This window comes from Nerophis ophidion, linkage group LG28, assembly GCF_033978795.1.
Source record: "Nerophis ophidion isolate RoL-2023_Sa linkage group LG28, RoL_Noph_v1.0, whole genome shotgun sequence".
NCBI lineage: Eukaryota > Metazoa > Chordata > Actinopteri > Syngnathiformes > Syngnathidae > Nerophis > Nerophis ophidion.
In genome coordinates this window covers 191798-211128 of record NC_084638.1, presented here as the reverse complement: position 1 = coordinate 211128, position 19331 = coordinate 191798, and the positions used below count along the sequence as shown (strand labels likewise).

At 37.5% G+C, this 19331-nt stretch overlaps 1 long non-coding RNA gene across 1 annotated transcript in view; it reads right to left on the bottom strand.

Moving 5' to 3' along the window:
- Positions 1-19331, bottom strand: part of LOC133545182 (uncharacterized) — a 194179-nt gene that overhangs the window by 132346 nt on the left and 42502 nt on the right. The window lies entirely within an intron of this gene.

The window sequence follows — 19331 nt, the reverse complement described above, 5'->3', positions numbered from 1 at the left end:
CGTCATCAGGAGTCCCGACAGAACCCGAAAATGGCAGAAAATGCATATTTTTGAAAACCTTTTTTTCGCTAAAATGTCGTAAGGGGGGACCCTTATGCAAAAATCCAAAAAAATGTATTTACTTCAGCAGCACAATGCAGGTGCTGCAGCTGTAGGATATGTTTCAAAATGTCGTCAGGAGTCCCGCCAGAACCCGAAAATGGCAGAAAATGCATATTTTTGGCGAAAAATCTTCGCTAAAAAAAGGCATTAAAATTTTTAAAAAATGGATTTGCTTCAGAAACACAATACTGGTGCTGTAGTTGTAGGAGATGTCTCAAAACGTCATCAGGAGTCCCGACAGAACCCGAAAATGGCATAAAATGCATATTTTTGAAAAACTTTTTTTCGCTAAAATTTCGTAAGGGGGGACCCTTATGCAAAAATCCAAAAAAATGTATTTACTTCAGCAGCACAATACAGGTGCTGCAGCTGTAGGACATGTTTCAAAATGTCGTCAGGAGTCCCGACAGAACCCGAAAATGGCAGAAAATGCATTTTTTTGAGGAAAAATCTTCGCTAAAAAAGGTATTAAAATTTTTAAAAAACGGATTTGCTTCAGAAACACAATACTGGTGCTGTAGTTGTAGGAGATGTCTCAAAACGTCATCAGGAGTCCCGACAGAACCCGAAAATGGCAGAAAATGCATATTTTTGAAAAACTTTTTTTCGCTAAAATTTCGTAAGGGGGGACCCTTATGCAAAAATCCAAAAAAATGTATTTACTTCAGCAGCACAATACAGGTGCTGCAGCTGTAGGATATGTTTCAAAATGTCGTCAGGAGTCCCGAAATAACCCGAAAATGGCAGAAAATGCATTTTTTTGGGGAAAAATCTTCGCTAAAAAAAGGTATTAAAATTTTTAAAAAACGCATTTGCTTCAGAAACACAATACTGGTGCTGTAGTTGTAGGAGATGTCTCAAAACGTCATCAGGAGTTCCGACAGAACCCGAAAATGGCAGAAAATGCACATTTTGGAAAAACTTTTTTTCGCTAAAATTTCGTAAGGCGGGACCCTTATGCAAAAATCCAAAAAAATGTATTTACTTCGGCAGCACAATACAGGTGTTGCAGCTGTAGGAAATGTTTCAAAATGTCGTCAGGAGCCCCGACAGAACCCGAAAATGGCAGAAAATGCATATTTTTGGCGAAAAATCTTCGCTAAAAAAAGGTATTAAAATTTTTTAAAAACGGATTTGCTTCAGAAACACAATACTGGTGCTGTAGTTGTAGGAGATGTCTCAAAACGTCATCAGGAGTCCCGACAGAACCCGAAAATGGCAGAAAATGCATATTTTTGAAAAACTTTTTTTCGCTAAAATTTCGTAAGGGGGGACCCTTATGCAAAAATCCAAAAAAATGTATTTACTTCAGCAGCACAATACAGGTGCTGCAGCTGTAGGATATGTTTCAAAATGTCGTCAGGAGTCCCGACAGAACCCGAAAATGGCAGAAAATGCATTTTTTTGGGGAAAAATCTTCGCTAAAAAAAGGTATTAAAATTTTTAAAAAACGCATTTGCTTCAGAAACACAATACTGGTGCTGTAGTTGTAGGAGATGTCTCAAAACGTCATCAGGAGTTCCGACAGAACCCGAAAATGGCAGAAAATGCACATTTTTGAAAAACTTTTTTTCGCTAAAATTTCGTAAGGGGGGACCCTTATGCAAAAATCCAAAAAAATGTATTTACTTCGGCAGCACAATACAGGTGTTGCAGCTGTAGGAAATGTTTCAAAATGTCGTCAGGAGTCCCGACAGAACCCGAAAATGGCAGAAAATGCATATTTTTGGCGAAAAATCTTCGCTAAAAAAAGGCATTAAAATTTTTAAAAAATGGATTTGCTTCAGAAACACAATACTGGTGCTGTAGTTGTAGGAGATGTCTCAAAACGTCATCAGGAGTCCCGACAGAACCCGAAAATGGCAGAAAATGCATATTTTTGAAAAACTTTTTTTCGCTAAAATTTCGTAAGGGGGGACCCTTATGCAAAAATCCAAAAAAATGTATTTACTTCAGCAGCACAATACAGGTGCTGCAGCTGTAGGATATGTTTCAAAATGTCGTCAGGAGTCCCGACAGAACCCGAAAATGGCAGAAAATGCATTTTTTTGAGGAAAAATCTTCGCTAAAAAAAGGTATTAAAATTTTTAAAAAACGGATTTGCTTCAGAAACACAATACTGGTGCTGTAGTTGTAGGAGATGTCTCAAAACGTCATCAGGAGTTCCGACAGAACCCGAAAATGGCAGAAAATGCACATTTTTGAAAAACTTTTTTTCGCTAAAATTTCGTAAGGGGGGACCCTTATGCAAAAATCCAAAAAAATGTATTTACTTCGGCAGCACAATACAGGTGCTGCAGCTGTAGGAAATGTTTCAAAATGTCGTCAGGAGTCCCGACAGAACCCGAAAATGGCAGAAAATGCATATTTTTGGCGAAAAATCTTCGCTAAAAAAAGGTATTAAAATTTTTAATAAACGGATTTGCTTCAGAAACACAATACTGGTGCTGTAGTTGTAGGAGATGTCTCAAAACGTCATCAGGAGTCCCGACAGAACCCGAAAATGGCAGAAAATGCATATTTTTGAAAAACTTTTTTTCGCTAAAATTTCGTAAGGGGGGACCCTTATGCAAAAATCCAAAAAATGTATTTACTTCAGCAGCACAATACAGGTGCTGCAGCTGTAGGATATGTTTTAAAATGTCGTCAGGAGTCCCGACAGAACCCGGAAATGGCAGAAAATGCATATTTTTGAGGAAAAATCTTTGCTAAAAAAGGTATTAAAATTTTTTAAAAACGGATTTGTTTCAGAAACACAATACTGGTGCTGTAGTTGTAGGAGATGTCTCAAAACGTCATCAGGAGTCCCGACAGAACCCGAAAATGGCAGAAAATCCATATTTTTGAAAAACTTTTTTTCGCTAAAATGTCGTAAGGCGGGACCCTTATGCAAAAATCCAAAAAAATGTATTTACTTCAGCAGCACAATACAGGTGCTGCAGCTGTAGGATATGTTTCAAAATGTCGTCAGGAGTCCCGACAGAACCCGAAAATGGCCGAAAATGCATATTTTTGAGGAAAAATCTTTGCTAAAAAAGGTATTAAAATTTTTAAAAAACGGATTTGCTTCAGAAACACAATACTGGTGCTGTAGTTGTAGGAGATGTCTCAAAACGTCATCAGGAGTCCCGACAGAACCCGAAAATGGCAGAAAATGCATATTTTTGAAAAACTTTTTTTCGCTAAAATTTCGTAAGGGGGGACCCTTATGCAAAAATCCAAAAAAATGTATTTACTTCAGCAGCACAATACAGGTGCTGCAGCTGTAGGAAATGTTTCAAAATGTCGTCAGGAGTCCCGACAGAACCCGAAAATAGCAGAAAATGCATTTTTTGGGGGGAAAATCTTCGCTAAAAAAAGGTATTAAAATTTTTAAAAAACGGATTTGCTTCAGAAACACAATACTGGTGCTGTAGTTGTAGGAGATGTCTCAAAACGTCATCAGGAGTTCCGACAGAACCCGAAAATGGCAGAAAATGCACATTTTTGAAAAACTTTTTTTCGCTAAAATTTCGTAAGGGGGGACCCTTATGCAAAAATCCAAAAAAATGTATTTACTTCGGCAGCACAATACAGGTGTTGCAGCTGTAGGAAATGTTTCAAAATGTCGTCAGGAGTCCCGACAGAACCCGAAAATGGCAGAAAATGCATTTTTTTGAGGAAAAATCTTCGCTAAAAAAGGTATTAAAATTTTTAAAAAACGGATTTGCTTCAGAAACACAATACTGGTGCTGTAGTTGTAGGAGATGTCTCAAAACGTCATCAGGAGTCCCGACAGAACCCGAAAATGGCATAAAATGCATATTTTTGAAAAACTTTTTTTCGCTTAAATTTCGTAAGGGGGGACCCTTATGCAAAAATCCAAAAAAATGTATTTACTTCAGCAGCACAATACAGGTGCTGCAGCTGTAGGATATGTTTCAAAATGTCGCCAGGAGTCCCGACAGAACCCGAAAATGGCAGAAAATGCATATTTTTGAGGAAAAATCTTTGCTAAAAAAGGTATTAAAATTTTAAAAAAACGGATTTGCTTCAGAAACACAATACTGGTGCTGTAGTTGTAGGAGATGTCTCAAAACGTCATCAGGAGTCCCGACAGAACCCGAAAAAGGCAGAAAATGCATATTTTTGAAAAACTTTTTTGCGCTAAAATTTCGTAAGGGGGGACCCTTATGCAAAAATCCAAAAAAATGTATTTATTTCAGCAGCACAATACAGGTGCTGTAGCTGTAGGATATGTTTCAAAATGTCGTCAGGAGTCCCGACAGAACCCGAAAATAGCAGAAAATGCATTTTTTGGGGGGAAAATCTTCGCTAAAAAAAGGTATTAAAATTTTTAAAAAACGGATTTGCTTCAGAAACACAATACTGGTGCTGTAGTTGTAGGAGATGTCTCAAAACGTCATCAGGAGTCCCAACAGAACCCGAAAATGGCAGAAAATGCACATTTTTGAAAAACTTTTTTTCGCTAAAATTTCGTAAGGGGGGACCCTTATGCAAAAATCCAAAAAAATTTATTTACTTCAGCAGCACAATACAGGTGCTGCAGCTGTAGGAAATGTTTCAAAATGTCGTCAGGAGTCCCGACAGAACCCGAAAATGGCAGAAAATGCATATTTTTGGGGGAAAAATCTTTGCTAAAAAAGGTATTAAAATTTTTAAAAAATGGATTTGCTTCAGAAACACAATACTGGTGCTGTAGTTGTAGGAGATGTCTCAAAACGTCATCAGGAGTCCCAACAGAACCCGAAAATGGCAGAAAATGCACATTTTTGAAAAACTTTTTTTCGCTAAAATTTCGTAAGGGGGGACCCTTATGCAAAAATCCCAAAAAATGTATTTACTTCAGCAGCACAATACAGGTGCTGCAGCTGTAGGATATGTTTCAAAATGTCGTCAGGAGTCCCGACAGAACCCGAAAATGGCAGAAAATGCATTTTTGGGGGGAAAAATCTTCGCTAAAAAAGGTATTAAAATTTTTAAAAAACGGATTTGCTTCAGAAACACAATACTGGTGCTGTAGTTGTAGGAGATGTCTCAAAACGTCATCAGGAGTCCCGACAGAACCCGAAAATGGCAGAAAATGCATATTTTTGAAAAACTTTTTTTCGCTAAAATTTCGTAAGGGGGGACCCTTATGCAAAAATCCAAAAAAATGTATTTACTTCAGCAGCACAATACAGGTGCTGCAGCTGTAGGATATGTTTCAAAATGTCGTCAGGAGTCCCGACAGAACCCGAAAATGGCAGAAAATGCATATTTTTGAGGAAAAATCTTTGCTAAAAAAGGTATTAAAATTTTTAAAAAACGGATTTGCTTCAGAAACACAATACTGGTGCTGTAGTTGAAGGAGATGTCTCAAAACGTCATCAGGAGTCCCGACAGAACCCGAAAATGGCAGAAAATGCATATTTTTGAAAAACTTTTTTTCGCTAAAATTTCGTAAGGGGGGACCCTTATGCAAAAATCCAAAAAAATGTATTTACTTCAGCAGCACAATACAGGTGCTGCAGCTGTAGGATATGTTTCAAAATGTCGTCAGGAGTCCCGACAGAACCCGAAAATGGCAGAAAATGCATTTTTTGGGGGAAAAATCTTCGCTAAAAAAAGGTATTAAAATTTTTAAAAAACGCATTTGCTTCAGAAACACAATACTGGTGCTGTAGTTGTAGGAGATGTCTCAAAACGTCATCAGGAGTCCCGACAGAACCCGAAAAAGGCAGAAAATGCATATTTTTGAAAAACTTTTTTTCGCTAAAATTTCGTAAGGGGAGTCCCTTATGCAAAAATCCAAAAAAATGTATTTATTTCAGCAGCACAATACAGGTGCTGTAATTGTAGGATATGTTTCAAAATGTCGTCAGAAGTCCCGACAGAACCCGAAAATAGCAGAAAATGCATTTTTTGGGGGGAAAATCTTCGCTAAAAAAAGGTATTAAAATTTTTAAAAAACGCATTTGCTTCAGAAACACAATACTGGTGCTGTAGTTGTAGGAGATGTCTCAAAACGTCATCAGGAGTTCCGACAGAACCCGAAAATGGCAGAAAATGCACATTTTTGAAAAACTTTTTTTCGCTAAAATTTCGTAAGGGGGGACCCTTATGCAAAAATCCAAAAAAATGTATTTACTTCAGCAGCACAATACAGGTGCTGCAGCTGTAGGATATGTTTCAAAATGTCGTCAGGAGTCCCGACAGAACCCGAAAATGGCCGAAAATGCATATTTTTGAGGAAAAATCTTTGCTAAAAAAGGTATTAAAATTTTAAAAAAACGGATTTGCTTCAGAAACACAATACTGGTGCTGTAGTTGTAGGAGATGTCTCAAAACGTCATCAGGAGTCCCGACAGAACCCGAAAAAGGCAGAAAATGCATATTTTTGAAAAACTTTTTTTCGCTAAAATTTCGTAAGGGGAGTCCCTTATGCAAAAATCCAAAAAAATGTATTTATTTCAGCAGCACAATACAGGTGCTGTAGCTGTAGGATATGTTTCAAAATGTCGTCAGGAGTCCCGACAGAACTCGAAAATAGCAGAAAATGCATTTTTTGGGGGGAAAATCTTCGCTAAAAAAAGGTATTAAAATTTTTAAAAAACGGATTTGCTTCAGAAACACAATACTGGTGCTGTAGTTGTAGGAGATGTCTCAAAACGTCATCAGGAGTCCCGACAGAACCCGAAAAAGGCAGAAAATGCATATTTTTGAAAAACTTTTTTTCGCTAAAATTTCGTAAGGGGGGACCCTTATGCAAAAATCCAAAAAAATGTATTTATTTCAGCAGCACAATACAGGTGCTGTAGCTGTAGGATATGTTTCAAAATGTCGTCAGGAGTCCCGACAGAACCCGAAAATAGCAGAAAATGCATTTTTTGGGGGGAAAATCTTCGCTAAAAAAAGGTATTAAAATTTTTAAAAAACGGATTTGCTTCAGAAACACAATACTGGTGCTGTAGTTGTAGGAGATGTCTCAAAACGTCATCAGGAGTTCCGACAGAACCCGAAAATGACAGAAAATGCACATTTTTGAAAAACTTTTTTTCGCTAAAATTTCGTAAGGGGGGACCCTTGTGCAAAAATCCAAAAAAATGCATTTACTTCGGCAGCACAATACAGGTGTTGCAGCTGTAGGAAATGTTTCAAAATGTCGTCAGGAGTCCCGACAGAACCCGAAAATGGCAGAAAATGCATATTTTTGGCGAAAAATCTTCGCTAAAAAAAGGTATTAAAATTTTTAAAAAACGGATTTGCTTCAGAAACACAATACTGGTGCTGTAGTTGTAGGAGATGTCTCAAAACGTCATCAGGAGTCCCGACAGAACCCGAAAATGGCAGAAAATGCATATTTTTGAAAAACTTTTTTTCGCTAAAATTTCGTAAGGGGGGACCCTTATGCAAAAATCCAAAAAAATGTATTTACTTCAGCAGCACAATACAGGTGCTGCAGCTGTAGGAGATGTTTCAAAATGTCGTCAGGAGTCCCGACAGAACCAGAAAATGGCAGAAAATGCATTTTTTGGGGGAAAAATCTTCGCTAAAAAAAGGTATTAAAATTTTTAAAAAACGCATTTGCTTCAGAAACACAATACTGGTGCTGTAGTTGTAGGAGATGTCTCAAAACGTCATCAGGAGTTCCGACAGAACCCGAAAATGGCAGAAAATGCACATTTTTGAAAAACTTTTTTTCGTTAAAATTTCGTAAGGGGGGACCATTATGCAAAAATCCAAAAAAATGTATTTACTTCGGCAGCACAATACAGGTGTTGCAGCTGTAGGAAATGTTTCAAAATGTCGTCAGGAGTCCCGACAGAACCCGAAAATGGCAGAAAATGCATATTTTTGGCGAAAAATCTTCGCTAAAAAAAGGTATTAAAATTTTTTAAAAACGGATTTGCTTCAGAAACACAATACTGGTGCTGTAGTTGTAGGAGATGTCTCAAAACGTCATCAGGAGTCCCGACAGAACCCGAAAAATGGCAGAAAATGCATATTTTTGAAAAACTTTTTTTCGCTAAAATGTCGTAAGGGGGGACCCTTATGCAAAAATCCAAAAAAATGTATTTACTTCGGCAGCACAATACAGGTGCTGCAGCTGTAGGATATGTTTCAAAATGTCGTCAGGAGTCCCGACAGAACCCGAAAATGGCCGAAAATGCATATTTTTGAGGAAAAATCTTTGCTAAAAAAGGTATTAAAATTTTTAAAAAACGGATTTGCTTCAGAAACACAATACTGGTGCTGTAGTTGTAGGAGATGTCTCAAAACGTCATCAGGAGTCCCGACAGAACCCGAAAATGGCAGAAAATGCATATTTTTGAAAAACTTTTTTTCGCAAAAATTTCGTAAGGGGGGACCCTTATGCAAAAATCCAAAAAAATGTATTTACTTCGGCAGCACAATACAGGTGTTGCAGCTGTAGGAAATGTTTCAAAATGTCGTCAGGAGTCCCGACAGAACCCGAAAATAGCAGAAAATGCATTTTTTGGGGGGAAAATCTTCGCTAAAAAAAGGTATTAAAATTTTTAAAAAACGGATTTGCTTCAGAAACACAATACTGGTGCTGTAGTTGTAGGAGATGTCTCAAAACGTCATCAGGAGTTCCGACAGAACCCGAAAATGGCAGAAAATGCACATTTTTGAAAAACTTTTTTTCGCTAAAATTTCGTAAGGGGGGACCCTAATGCAAAAATCCAAAAAAATGTATTTACTTCGGCAGCACAATACAGGTGTTGCAGCTGTAGGAAATGTTTCAAAATGTCGTCAGGAGTCCCGACAGAACCCGAAAATGGCAGAAAATGCATATTTTTGGCGAAAAATCTTCGCTAAAAAAAGGCATTAAAATTTTTAAAAAATGGATTTGCTTCAGAAACACAATACTGGTGCTGTAGTTGTAGGAGATGTCTCAAAACGTCATCAGGAGTCCCGACAGAACCCGAAAAAGGCAGAAAATGCATATTTTTGAAAAACTTTTTTTCGCTAAAATTTCGTAAGGGGGGACCCTTATGCAAAAATCTAAAAAAATGTATTTACTTCAGCAGCACAATACAGGTGCTGCAGCTGTAGGATATGTTTCAAAATGTCGTCAGGAGTCCCGACAGAACCCGAAAATGGCAGAAAATGCATTTTTTGGGGGAAAAATCTTCGCTAAAAAAAGGTATTAAAATTTTTAAAAAACGCATTTGCTTCAGAAACACAATACTGGTGCTGTAGTTGTAGGAGATGTCTCAAAACGTCATCAGGAGTTCCGACAGAACCCGAAAATGGCAGAAAATGCACATTTTTGAAAAACTTTTTTTCGCTAAAATTTCGTAAGGGGGGACCCTTATGCAAAAATCCAAAAAAATGTATTTACTTCAGCAGCACAATACAGGTGCTGCAGCTGTAGGATATGTTTCAAAATGTCGTCAGGAGTCCCGACAGAACCTGAAAATGGCCGAAAATGCATATTTTTGAGGAAAAATCTTTGCTAAAAAAGGTATTAAAATTTTAAAAAAACGGATTTGCTTCAGAAACACAATACTGGTGCTGTAGTTGTAGGAGATGTCTCAAAACGTCATCAGGAGTCCCGACAGAACCCGAAAAAGGCAGAAAATGCATATTTTTGAAAAACTTTTTTTCGCTAAAATTTCGTAAGGGGGGACCCTTATGCAAAAATCCAAAAAAATGTATTTACTTCAGCAGCACAATACAGGTGCTGCAGCTGTAGGATATGTTTCAAAATGTCGTCAGGAGTCCCGACAGAACCCGAAAATGGCAGAAAATGCATTTTTTTGAGGAAAAATCTTCGCTAAAAAAGGTATTAAAATTTTTAAAAAATGGATTTGCTTCAGAAACACAATACTGGTGCTGTAGTTGTAGGAGATGTCTCAAAACGTCATCAGGAGTCCCGACAGAACCCGAAAATGGCAGAAAATGCATATTTTTGAAAAACTTTTTTTCGCTAAAATTTCGTAAGGGGGGACCCTTATGCAAAAATCCAAAAAAATGTATTTACTTCAGCAGCACAATACAGGTGCTGCAGCTGTAGGATATGTTTCAAAATGTCGTCAGGAGTCCCGACAGAACCCGAAAATGGCAGAAAATGCATTTTTGGGGGGAAAAATCTTCGCTAAAAAAAGGTATTAAAATTTTTAAAAAACGCATTTGCTTCAGAAACACAATACTGGTGCTGTAGTTGTAGGAGATGTCTCAAAACGTCATCAGGAGTTCCGACAGAACCCGAAAATGGCAGAAAATGCACATTTTTGAAAAACTTTTTTTCGCTAAAATTTCGTAAGGGGGGACCCTTATGCAAAAATCCCAAAAAATGTATTTACTTCGGCAGCACAATACAGGTGCTGCAGCTGTAGGATATGTTTCAAAATGTCGTCAGGAGTCCCGACAGAACCTGAAAATGGCCGAAAATGCATATTTTTGGCGAAAAATCTTTGCTAAAAAAGGTATTAAAATTTTAAAAAAACGGATTTGCTTCAGAAACACAATACTGGTGCTGTAGTTGTAGGAGATGTCTCAAAACGTCATCAGGAGTTCCGACAGAACCCGAAAATGGCAGAAAATGCACATTTTTGAAAAACTTTTTTTCGCTAAAATTTCGTAAGGGGGGACCCTTATGCAAAAATCCCAAAAAATGTATTTACTTCAGCAGCACAATACAGGTGCTGCAGCTGTAGGATATGTTTCAAAATGTCGTCAGGAGTCCCGACAGAACCTGAAAATGGCCGAAAATGCATATTTTTGAGGAAAAATCTTCGCTAAAAAAGGTATTAAAATTTTAAAAAAACGGATTTGCTTCAGAAACACAATACTGGTGCTGTAGTTGTAGGAGATGTCTCAAAACGTCATCAGGAGTCCCGACAGAACCCGAAAAAGGCAGAAAATGCATATTTTTGAAAAACTTTTTTTCGCTAAAATTTCGTAAGGGGGGACCCTTATGCAAAAATCCAAAAAAATGTATTTACTTCAGCAGCACAATACAGGTGCTGCAGCTGTAGGATATGTTTCAAAATGTCGTCAGGAGTCCCGACAGAACCCGAAAATGGCAGAAAATGCATTTTTTTGAGGAAAAATCTTCGCTAAAAAAGGTATTAAAATTTTTAAAAAATGGATTTGCTTCAGAAACACAATACTGGTGCTGTAGTTGTAGGAGATGTCTCAAAACGTCATCAGGATTCCCGACAGAACCCGAAAATGGCAGAAAATGCATATTTTTGAAAAACTTTTTTTCGCTAAAATTTCGTAAGGGGGGACCCTTATGCAAAAATCCAAAAAAATGTATTTACTTCAGCAGCACAATACAGGTGCTGCAGCTGTAGGATATGTTTCAAAATGTCGTCAGGAGTCCCGACAGAACCCGAAAATGGCAGAAAATGCATTTTTGGGGGGAAAAATCTTCGCTAAAAAAAGGTATTAAAATTTTTAAAAAACGCATTTGCTTCAGAAACACAATACTGGTGCTGTAGTTGTAGGAGATGTCTCAAAACGTCATCAGGAGTTCCGACAGAACCCGAAAATGGCAGAAAATGCACATTTTTGAAAAACTTTTTTTCGCTAAAATTTCGTAAGGGGGGACCCTTATGCAAAAATCCAAAAAAATGTATTTACTTCAGCAGCACAATACAGGTGCTGCAGCTGTAGGATATGTTTCAAAATGTCGTCAGGAGTCCCGACAGAACCTGAAAATGGCCGAAAATGCATATTTTTGAGGAAAAATCTTTGCTAAAAAAGGTATTAAAATTTTAAAAAAACGGATTTGCTTCAAAAACACAATACTGGTGCTGTAGTTGTAGGAGATGTCTCAAAACGTCATCAGGAGTCCCGACAGAACCCGAAAAAGGCAGAAAATGCATATTTTTGAAAAACTTTTTTTCGCTAAAATTTCGTAAGGGGGGACCCTTATGCAAAAATCCAAAAAAATGTATTTACTTCAGCAGCACAATACAGGTGCTGCAGCTGTAGGATATGTTTCAAAATGTCGTCAGGAGTCCCGACAGAACCCGAAAATGGCAGAAAATGCATTTTTTTGAGGAAAAATCTTCGCTAAAAAAGGTATTAAAATTTTTAAAAAATGGATTTGCTTCAGAAACACAATACTGGTGCTGTAGTTGTAGGAGATGTCTCAAAACGTCATCAGGAGTCCCGACAGAACCCGAAAATGGCAGAAAATGCATATTTTTGAAAAACTTTTTTTCGCTAAAATTTCGTAAGGGGGGACCCTTATGCAAAAATCCAAAAAAATGTATTTACTTCAGCAGCACAATACAGGTGCTGCAGCTGTAGGATATGTTTCAAAATGTCGTCAGGAGTCCCGACAGAACCCGAAAAAGGCAGAAAATGCATATTTTTGAAAAACTTTTTTTCGCTAAAATTTCGTAAGGGGGGACCCTTATGCAAAAATCCAAAAAAATGTATTTACTTCAGCAGCACAATACAGGTGCTGCAGCTGTAGGATATGTTTCAAAATGTCGTCAGGAGTCCCGACAGAACCCGAAAATGGCAGAAAATGCATTTTTTTGAGGAAAAATCTTCGCTAAAAAAAGGTATTAAAATTTTTAAAAAACGCATTTGCTTCAGAAACACAATACTGGTGCTGTAGTTGTAGGAGATGTCTCAAAACGTCATCAGGAGTTCCGACAGAACCCGAAAATGGCCGAAAATGCATATTTTTGAGGAAAAATCTTCGCTAAAAAAGGTATTAAAATTAAAAAAAAACGGATTTGCTTCAGAAACACAATACTGGTGCTGTAGTTGTAGGAGATGTCTCAAAACGTCATCAGGAGTCCCGACAGAACCCGAAAAAGGCAGAAAATGCATATTTTTGAAAAACTTTTTTTCGCTAAAATTTCGTAAGGGGGGACCCTTATGCAAAAATCCAAAAAAATGTATTTACTTCAGCAGCACAATACAGGTGCTGCAGCTGTAGGATATGTTTCAAAATGTCGCCAGGAGTCCCGACAGAACCCGAAAATGGCAGAAAATGCATTTTTTTGAGGAAAAATCTTCGCTAAAAAAGGTATTAAAATTTTTAAAAAATGGATTTGCTTCAGAAACACAATACTGGTGCTGTAGTTGTAGGAGATGTCTCAAAACGTCATCAGGAGTCCCGACAGAACCCGAAAATGGCAGAAAATGCATATTTTTTAAAAACTTTTTTTCGCTAAAATTTCGTAAGGGGGGACCCTTATGCAAAAATCCAAAAAAATGTATTTACTTCAGCAGCACAATACAGGTGCTGCAGCTGTAGGATATGTTTCAAAATGTCGTCAGGAGTCCCGACAGAACCCGAAAATGGCAGAAAATGCATTTTTTGGGGGAAAAATCTTCGCTAAAAAAAGGTATTAAAATTTTTAAAAACGCATTTGCTTCAGAAACACAATACTGGTGCTGTAGTTGTAGGAGATGTCTCAAAACGTCATCAGGAGTTCCGACAGAACCCGAAAATGGCAGAAAATGCACATTTTTGAAAAACTTTTTTTCGCTAAAATTTCGTAAGGGGGGACCCTTATGCAAAAATCCAAAAAAATGTATTTACTTCAGCAGCACAATACAGGTGCTGCAGCTGTAGGATATGTTTCAAAATGTCGTCAGGAGTCCCGACAGAACCTGAAAATGGCCGAAAATGCATATTTTTGAGGAAAAATCTTTGCTAAAAAAGGTATTAAAATAAAAAAAAAACGGATTTGCTTCAGAAACACAATACTGGTGCTGTAGTTGTAGGAGATGTCTCAAAACGTCACCAGGAGTTCCGACAGAACCCGAGAATGGCAGAAAATGCATATTTTTGAAAAACTTTTTTTCGCTAAAATGTCGTAAGGGGGGACCCTTATGCAAAAATCCAAAAAAATGTATTTACTTCAGCAGCACAATACAGGTGCTGCAGCTGTAGGATATGTTTCAAAATGTCCTCAGGAGTCCCGACAGAACCTGAAAATGGCCGAAAATGCATTTTTTTGAGGAAAAATCTTTGCTAAAAAAGGTATTAAAATTTTAAAAAAACGGATTTGCTTCAGAAACACAATACTGGTGCTGTAGTTGTAGGAGATGTCTCAAAACGTCATCAGGAGTCCCGACAGAACCCGAAAATTGCAGAAAATGCATATTTTTGAAAAACTTTTTTTCGCTAAAATTTCGTAAGGGGGGACCCTTATGCAAAAATCCAAAAAAATGTATTTACTTCAGCAGCACAATACAGGTGCTGCAGCTGTAGGATATGTTTCAAAATGTCGTCAGGAGTCCCGACAGAACCCGAAAATGGCAGAAAATGCATTTTTTTGAGGAAAAATCTTCGCTAAAAAAAGGTATTAAAATTTTTAAAAAACGCATTTGCTTCAGAAACACAATACTGGTGCTGTAGTTGTAGGAGATGTCTCAAAACGTCATCAGGAGTTCCGACAGAACCCGAAAATGGCCGAAAATGCATATTTTTGAGGAAAAATCTTCGCTAAAAAAGGTATTAAAATTTAAAAAAAACGGATTTGCTTCAGAAACACAATACTGGTGCTGTAGTTGTAGGAGATGTCTCAAAACGTCATCAGGAGTCCCGACAGAACCCGAAAAAGGCAGAAAATGTATATTTTTGAAAAACTTTTTTTCGCTAAAATTTCGTAAGGGGGGACCCTTTTGCAAAAATCCAAAAAAATGTATTTACTTCAGCAGCACAATACAGGTGCTGCAGCTGTAGGATATGTTTCAAAATGTCGTCAGGAGTCCCGACAGAACCCGAAAATGGCAGAAAATGCATTTTTTGGGGGAAAAATCTTCGCTAAAAAAAGGTATTAAAATTTTTAAAAAACGCATTTGCTTCAGAAACACAATACTGGTGCTGTAGTTGTAGGAGATGTCTCAAAACGTCATCAGGAGTTCCGACAGAACCCGAAAATGGCAGAAAATGCACATTTTTGAAAAACTTTTTTTCGCTAAAATTTCGTAAGGGGGGACCCTTATGCAAAAATCCAAAAAAATGTATTTACTTCAGCAGCACAATACAGGTGCTGCAGCTGTAGGATATGTTTCAAAATGTCGTCAGGAGTCCCGACAGAACCCGAAAATGGCAGAAAATGCATTTTTTGGGGGAAAATCTTCGCTAAAAAAAGGTATTAAAATTTTTAAAAAACGCATTTGCTTCAGAAACACAATACTGGTGCTGTAGTTGTAGGAGATGTCTCAAAACGTCATCAGGAGTTCCGACAGAACCCGAAAATGGCAGAAAATGCACATTTTTGAAAAACTTTTTTTCGCTAAAATTTCGTAAGGGGGGACCCTTATGCAAAAATCCAAAAAAATGTATTTACTTCAGCAGCACAATACAGGTGCTGCAGCTGTAGGATATGTTTCAAAATGTCGCCAGGAGTCCCGACAGAACCCGAAAATGGCAGAAAATGCATTTTTTTGAGGAAAAATCTTCGCTAAAAAAGGTATTAAAATTTTTAAAAAATGGATTTGCTTCAGAAACACAATACTGGTGCTGTAGTTGTAGGAGATGTCTCAAAACGTCATCAGGAGTCCCGACAGAACCCGAAAATTGCAGAAAATGCATATTTTTGAAAAACTTTTTTTCGCTAAAATTTCGTAAGGGGGGACCCTTATGCAAAAATCCCAAAAAATGTATTTACTTCAGCAGCACAATACAGGTGCTGCAGCTGTAGGATATGTTTCAAAATGTCGTCAGGAGTCCCGACAGAACCCGAAAATGGCAGAAAATGCATTTTTTTGAGGAAAAATCTTCGCTAAAAAAAGGTATTAAAATTTTTAAAAAACGCATTTGCTTCAGAAACACAATACTGGTGCTGTAGTTGTAGGAGATGTCTCAAAACGTCATCAGGAGTTCCGACAGAACCCGAAAATGGCCGAAAATGCATTTTTTTGAGGAAAAATCTTCGCTAAAAAAGGTATTAAAATTTTTAAAAAATGGATTTGCTTCAGAAACACAATACTGGTGCTGTAGTTGTAGGAGATGTCTCAAAACGTCATCAGGAGTCCCGACAGAACCCGAAAATGGCAGAAAATGCATATTTTTGAAAAACTTTTTTTCGCTAAAATTTCGTAAGGGGGGACCCTTATGCAAAAATCCAAAAAAATGTATTTACTTCAGCAGCACAATACAGGTGCTGCAGCTGTAGGATATGTTTCAAAATGTCGTCAGGAGTCCCGACAGAACCCGAAAATGGCAGAAAATGCATTTTTTGGGGGAAAAATCTTCGCTAAAAAAAGGTATTAAAATTTTTAAAAAACGCATTTGCTTCAGAAACACAATACTGGTGCTGTAGTTGTAGGAGATGTCTCAAAACGTCATCAGGAGTTCCGACAGAACCCGAAAATGGCAGAAAATGCACATTTTTGAAAAACTTTTTTTCGCTAAAATTTCGTAAGGGGGGACCCTTATGCAAAAATCCAAAAAAATGTATTTACTTCAGCAGCACAATACAGGTGCTGCAGCTGTAGGATATGTTTCAAAATGTCGTCAGGAGTCCCGACAGAACCCGAAAATGGCAGAAAATGCATATTTTTGAGGAAAAATCTTTGCTAAAAAAGGTATTAAAATTTTAAAAAAACGGATTTGCTTCAGAAACACAATACTGGTGCTGTAGTTGTAGGAGATGTCTCAAAACGACATCAGGAGTTCCGACAGAACCCGAAAATGGCAGAAAATGCACATTTTTGAAAAACTTTTTTTCGCTAAAATTTCGTAAGGGGGGGGACCCTTATGCAAAAATCCAAAAAAATGTATTTACTTCAGCAGCACAATACAGGTGCTGCAGCTGTAAGAAATGTTTCAAAATGTCGTCAGGAGTCCCGACAGAACCCGAAAATGGCAGAAAATGCATATTTTTGGCGAAAAATCTTCGCTAAAAAAAGGTATTAAAATTTTAAAAAAACGGATTTGCTTCAGAAACACAATACTGGTGCTGTAGTTGTAGGAGATGTCTCAAAACGACATCAGGAGTTCCGACAGAACCCGAAAATGGCAGAAAATGCATATTTTTGAAAAACTTTTTTTCGCTAAAATTTCGTAAGGGGGGACCCTTATGCAAAAATCCAAAAAAATGTATTTACTTCAGCAGCACAATACAGGTGCTGCAGCTGTAGGATATGTTTCAAAATGTCGTCAGGAGTCCCGACAGAACCCGAAAATGGCAGAAAATGCATTTTTGGGGGGAAAAATCTTCGCTAAAAAAAGGTATTAAAATTTTTAAAAAACGGATTTGCTTCAGAAACACAATACTGGTGCTGTAGTTGTAGGAGATGTCTCAAAACGTCATCAGGAGTTCCGACAGAACCCGAAAATGGCAGAAAATGCACATTTTTGAAAAACTTTTTTTCGCTAAAATTTCGTAAGGGGGGACCCTTATGCAAAAATCCAAAAAAATGTATTTACTTCGGCAGCACAATACAGGTGCTGCAGCTGTAGGATATGTTTCAAAATGTCGCCAGGAGTCCCGACAGAACCCGAAAATGGCAGAAAATGCATATTTTTGAGGAAAAATCTTTGCTAAAAAAGGTATTAAAATTTTTAAAAAACGGATTTGCTTCAGAAACACAATACTGGTGCTGTAGTTGAAGGTGATGTCTCAAAACGTCATCAGGAGTCCCGACAGAACCCTAAAATGGCAGAAAATGCATATTTTTGAAAAACTTTTTTTCGCTAAAATTTCCTAAGGGGGGACCCTTATGCAAAAATCCAAAAAAATGTATTTACTTCGGCAGCACAATACAGGTGCTGCAGCTGTAGGATATGTTTCAAAATATCGTCAGGAGTCCCAACAGAACCCGAAAATGGCAGAAAATGCATATTTTTGAGGAAAAATCTTTGCTAAAAGAGGTATTAAAATTTTTAAAAAACAGATTTGCTTCAGAAACACAATACTGGTGCTGTAGTTGTAGGAGATGTCTCAAAACGTCATCAGGAGTCCCGACAGAACCCGAAAATGGCAGAAAATGCATATTTTTGAAAAACTTTTTTTCGCTAAAATTTCGTAAGGGGGGACCCTTATGCAAAAATCCAAAAAAATGTATTTACTTCAGCAGCACAATACAGGTGCTGCAGCTGTAGGATATGTTTCAAAATGTCGTCAGGAGTCCCGACAGAACCCGAAAATGGCAGAAAATGCATTTTTTTGAGGAAAAATCTTCGCTAAAAAAAGGTATTAAAATTTTTAAAAAACGCATTTGCTTCAGAAACACAATACTGGTGCTGTAGTTGTAGGAGATGTCTCAAAACGTCATCAGGAGTTCCGACAGAACCCGAAAATGGCCGAAAATGCATTTTTTTGAGGAAAAATCTTCGCTAAAAAAGGTATTAAAATTTTTAAAAAATGGATTTGCTTCAGAAACACAATACTGGTGCTGTAGTTGTAGGAGATGTCTCAAAACGTCATCAGGAGTCCCGACAGAACCCGAAAATGGCAGAAAATGCATATTTTTGAAAAACTTTTTTTCGCTAAAATTTCGTAAGGGGGGACCCTTATGCAAAAATCCAAAAAAATGTATTTACTTCAGCAGCACAATACAGGTGCTGCAGCTGTAGGATATGTTTCAAAATGTCGTCAGGAGTCCCGACAGAACCCGAAAATGGCAGAAAATGCATTTTTTGGGGGAAAAATCTTCGCTAAAAAAAGGTATTAAAATTTTTAAAAAACGCATTTGCTTCAGAAACACAATACTGGTGCTGTAGTTGTAGGAGATGTCTCAAAACGTCATCAGGAGTTCCGACAGAACCCGAAAATGGCAGAAAATGCACATTTTTGAAAAACTTTTTTTCGCTAAAATTTCGTAAGGGGGGACCCTTATGCAAAAATCCAAAAAAATGTATTTACTTCAGCAGCACAATACAGGTGCTGCAGCTGTAGGATATGTTTCAAAATGTCGTCAGGAGTCCCGACAGAACCTGAAAATGGCCGAAAATGCATATTTTTGAGGAAAAATCTTTGCTAAAAAAGGTATTAAAATTTAAAAAAAACGGATTTGCTTCAGAAACACAATACTGGTGCTGTAGTTGTAGGAGATGTCTCAAAACGTCACCAGGAGTTCCGACAGAACCCGAGAATGGCAGAAAATGCATATTTTTGAAAAACTTTTTTTCGCTAAAATTTCGTAAGGGGGGACCCTTATGCAAAAATCCAAAAAAATGTATTTACTTCGGCAGCACAATACAGGTGCTGCAGCTGTAGGATATGTTTCAAAATGTTGTCAGGAGTCCCGACAGAACCCGAAAATGGCAGAAAATGCATATTTTTGGG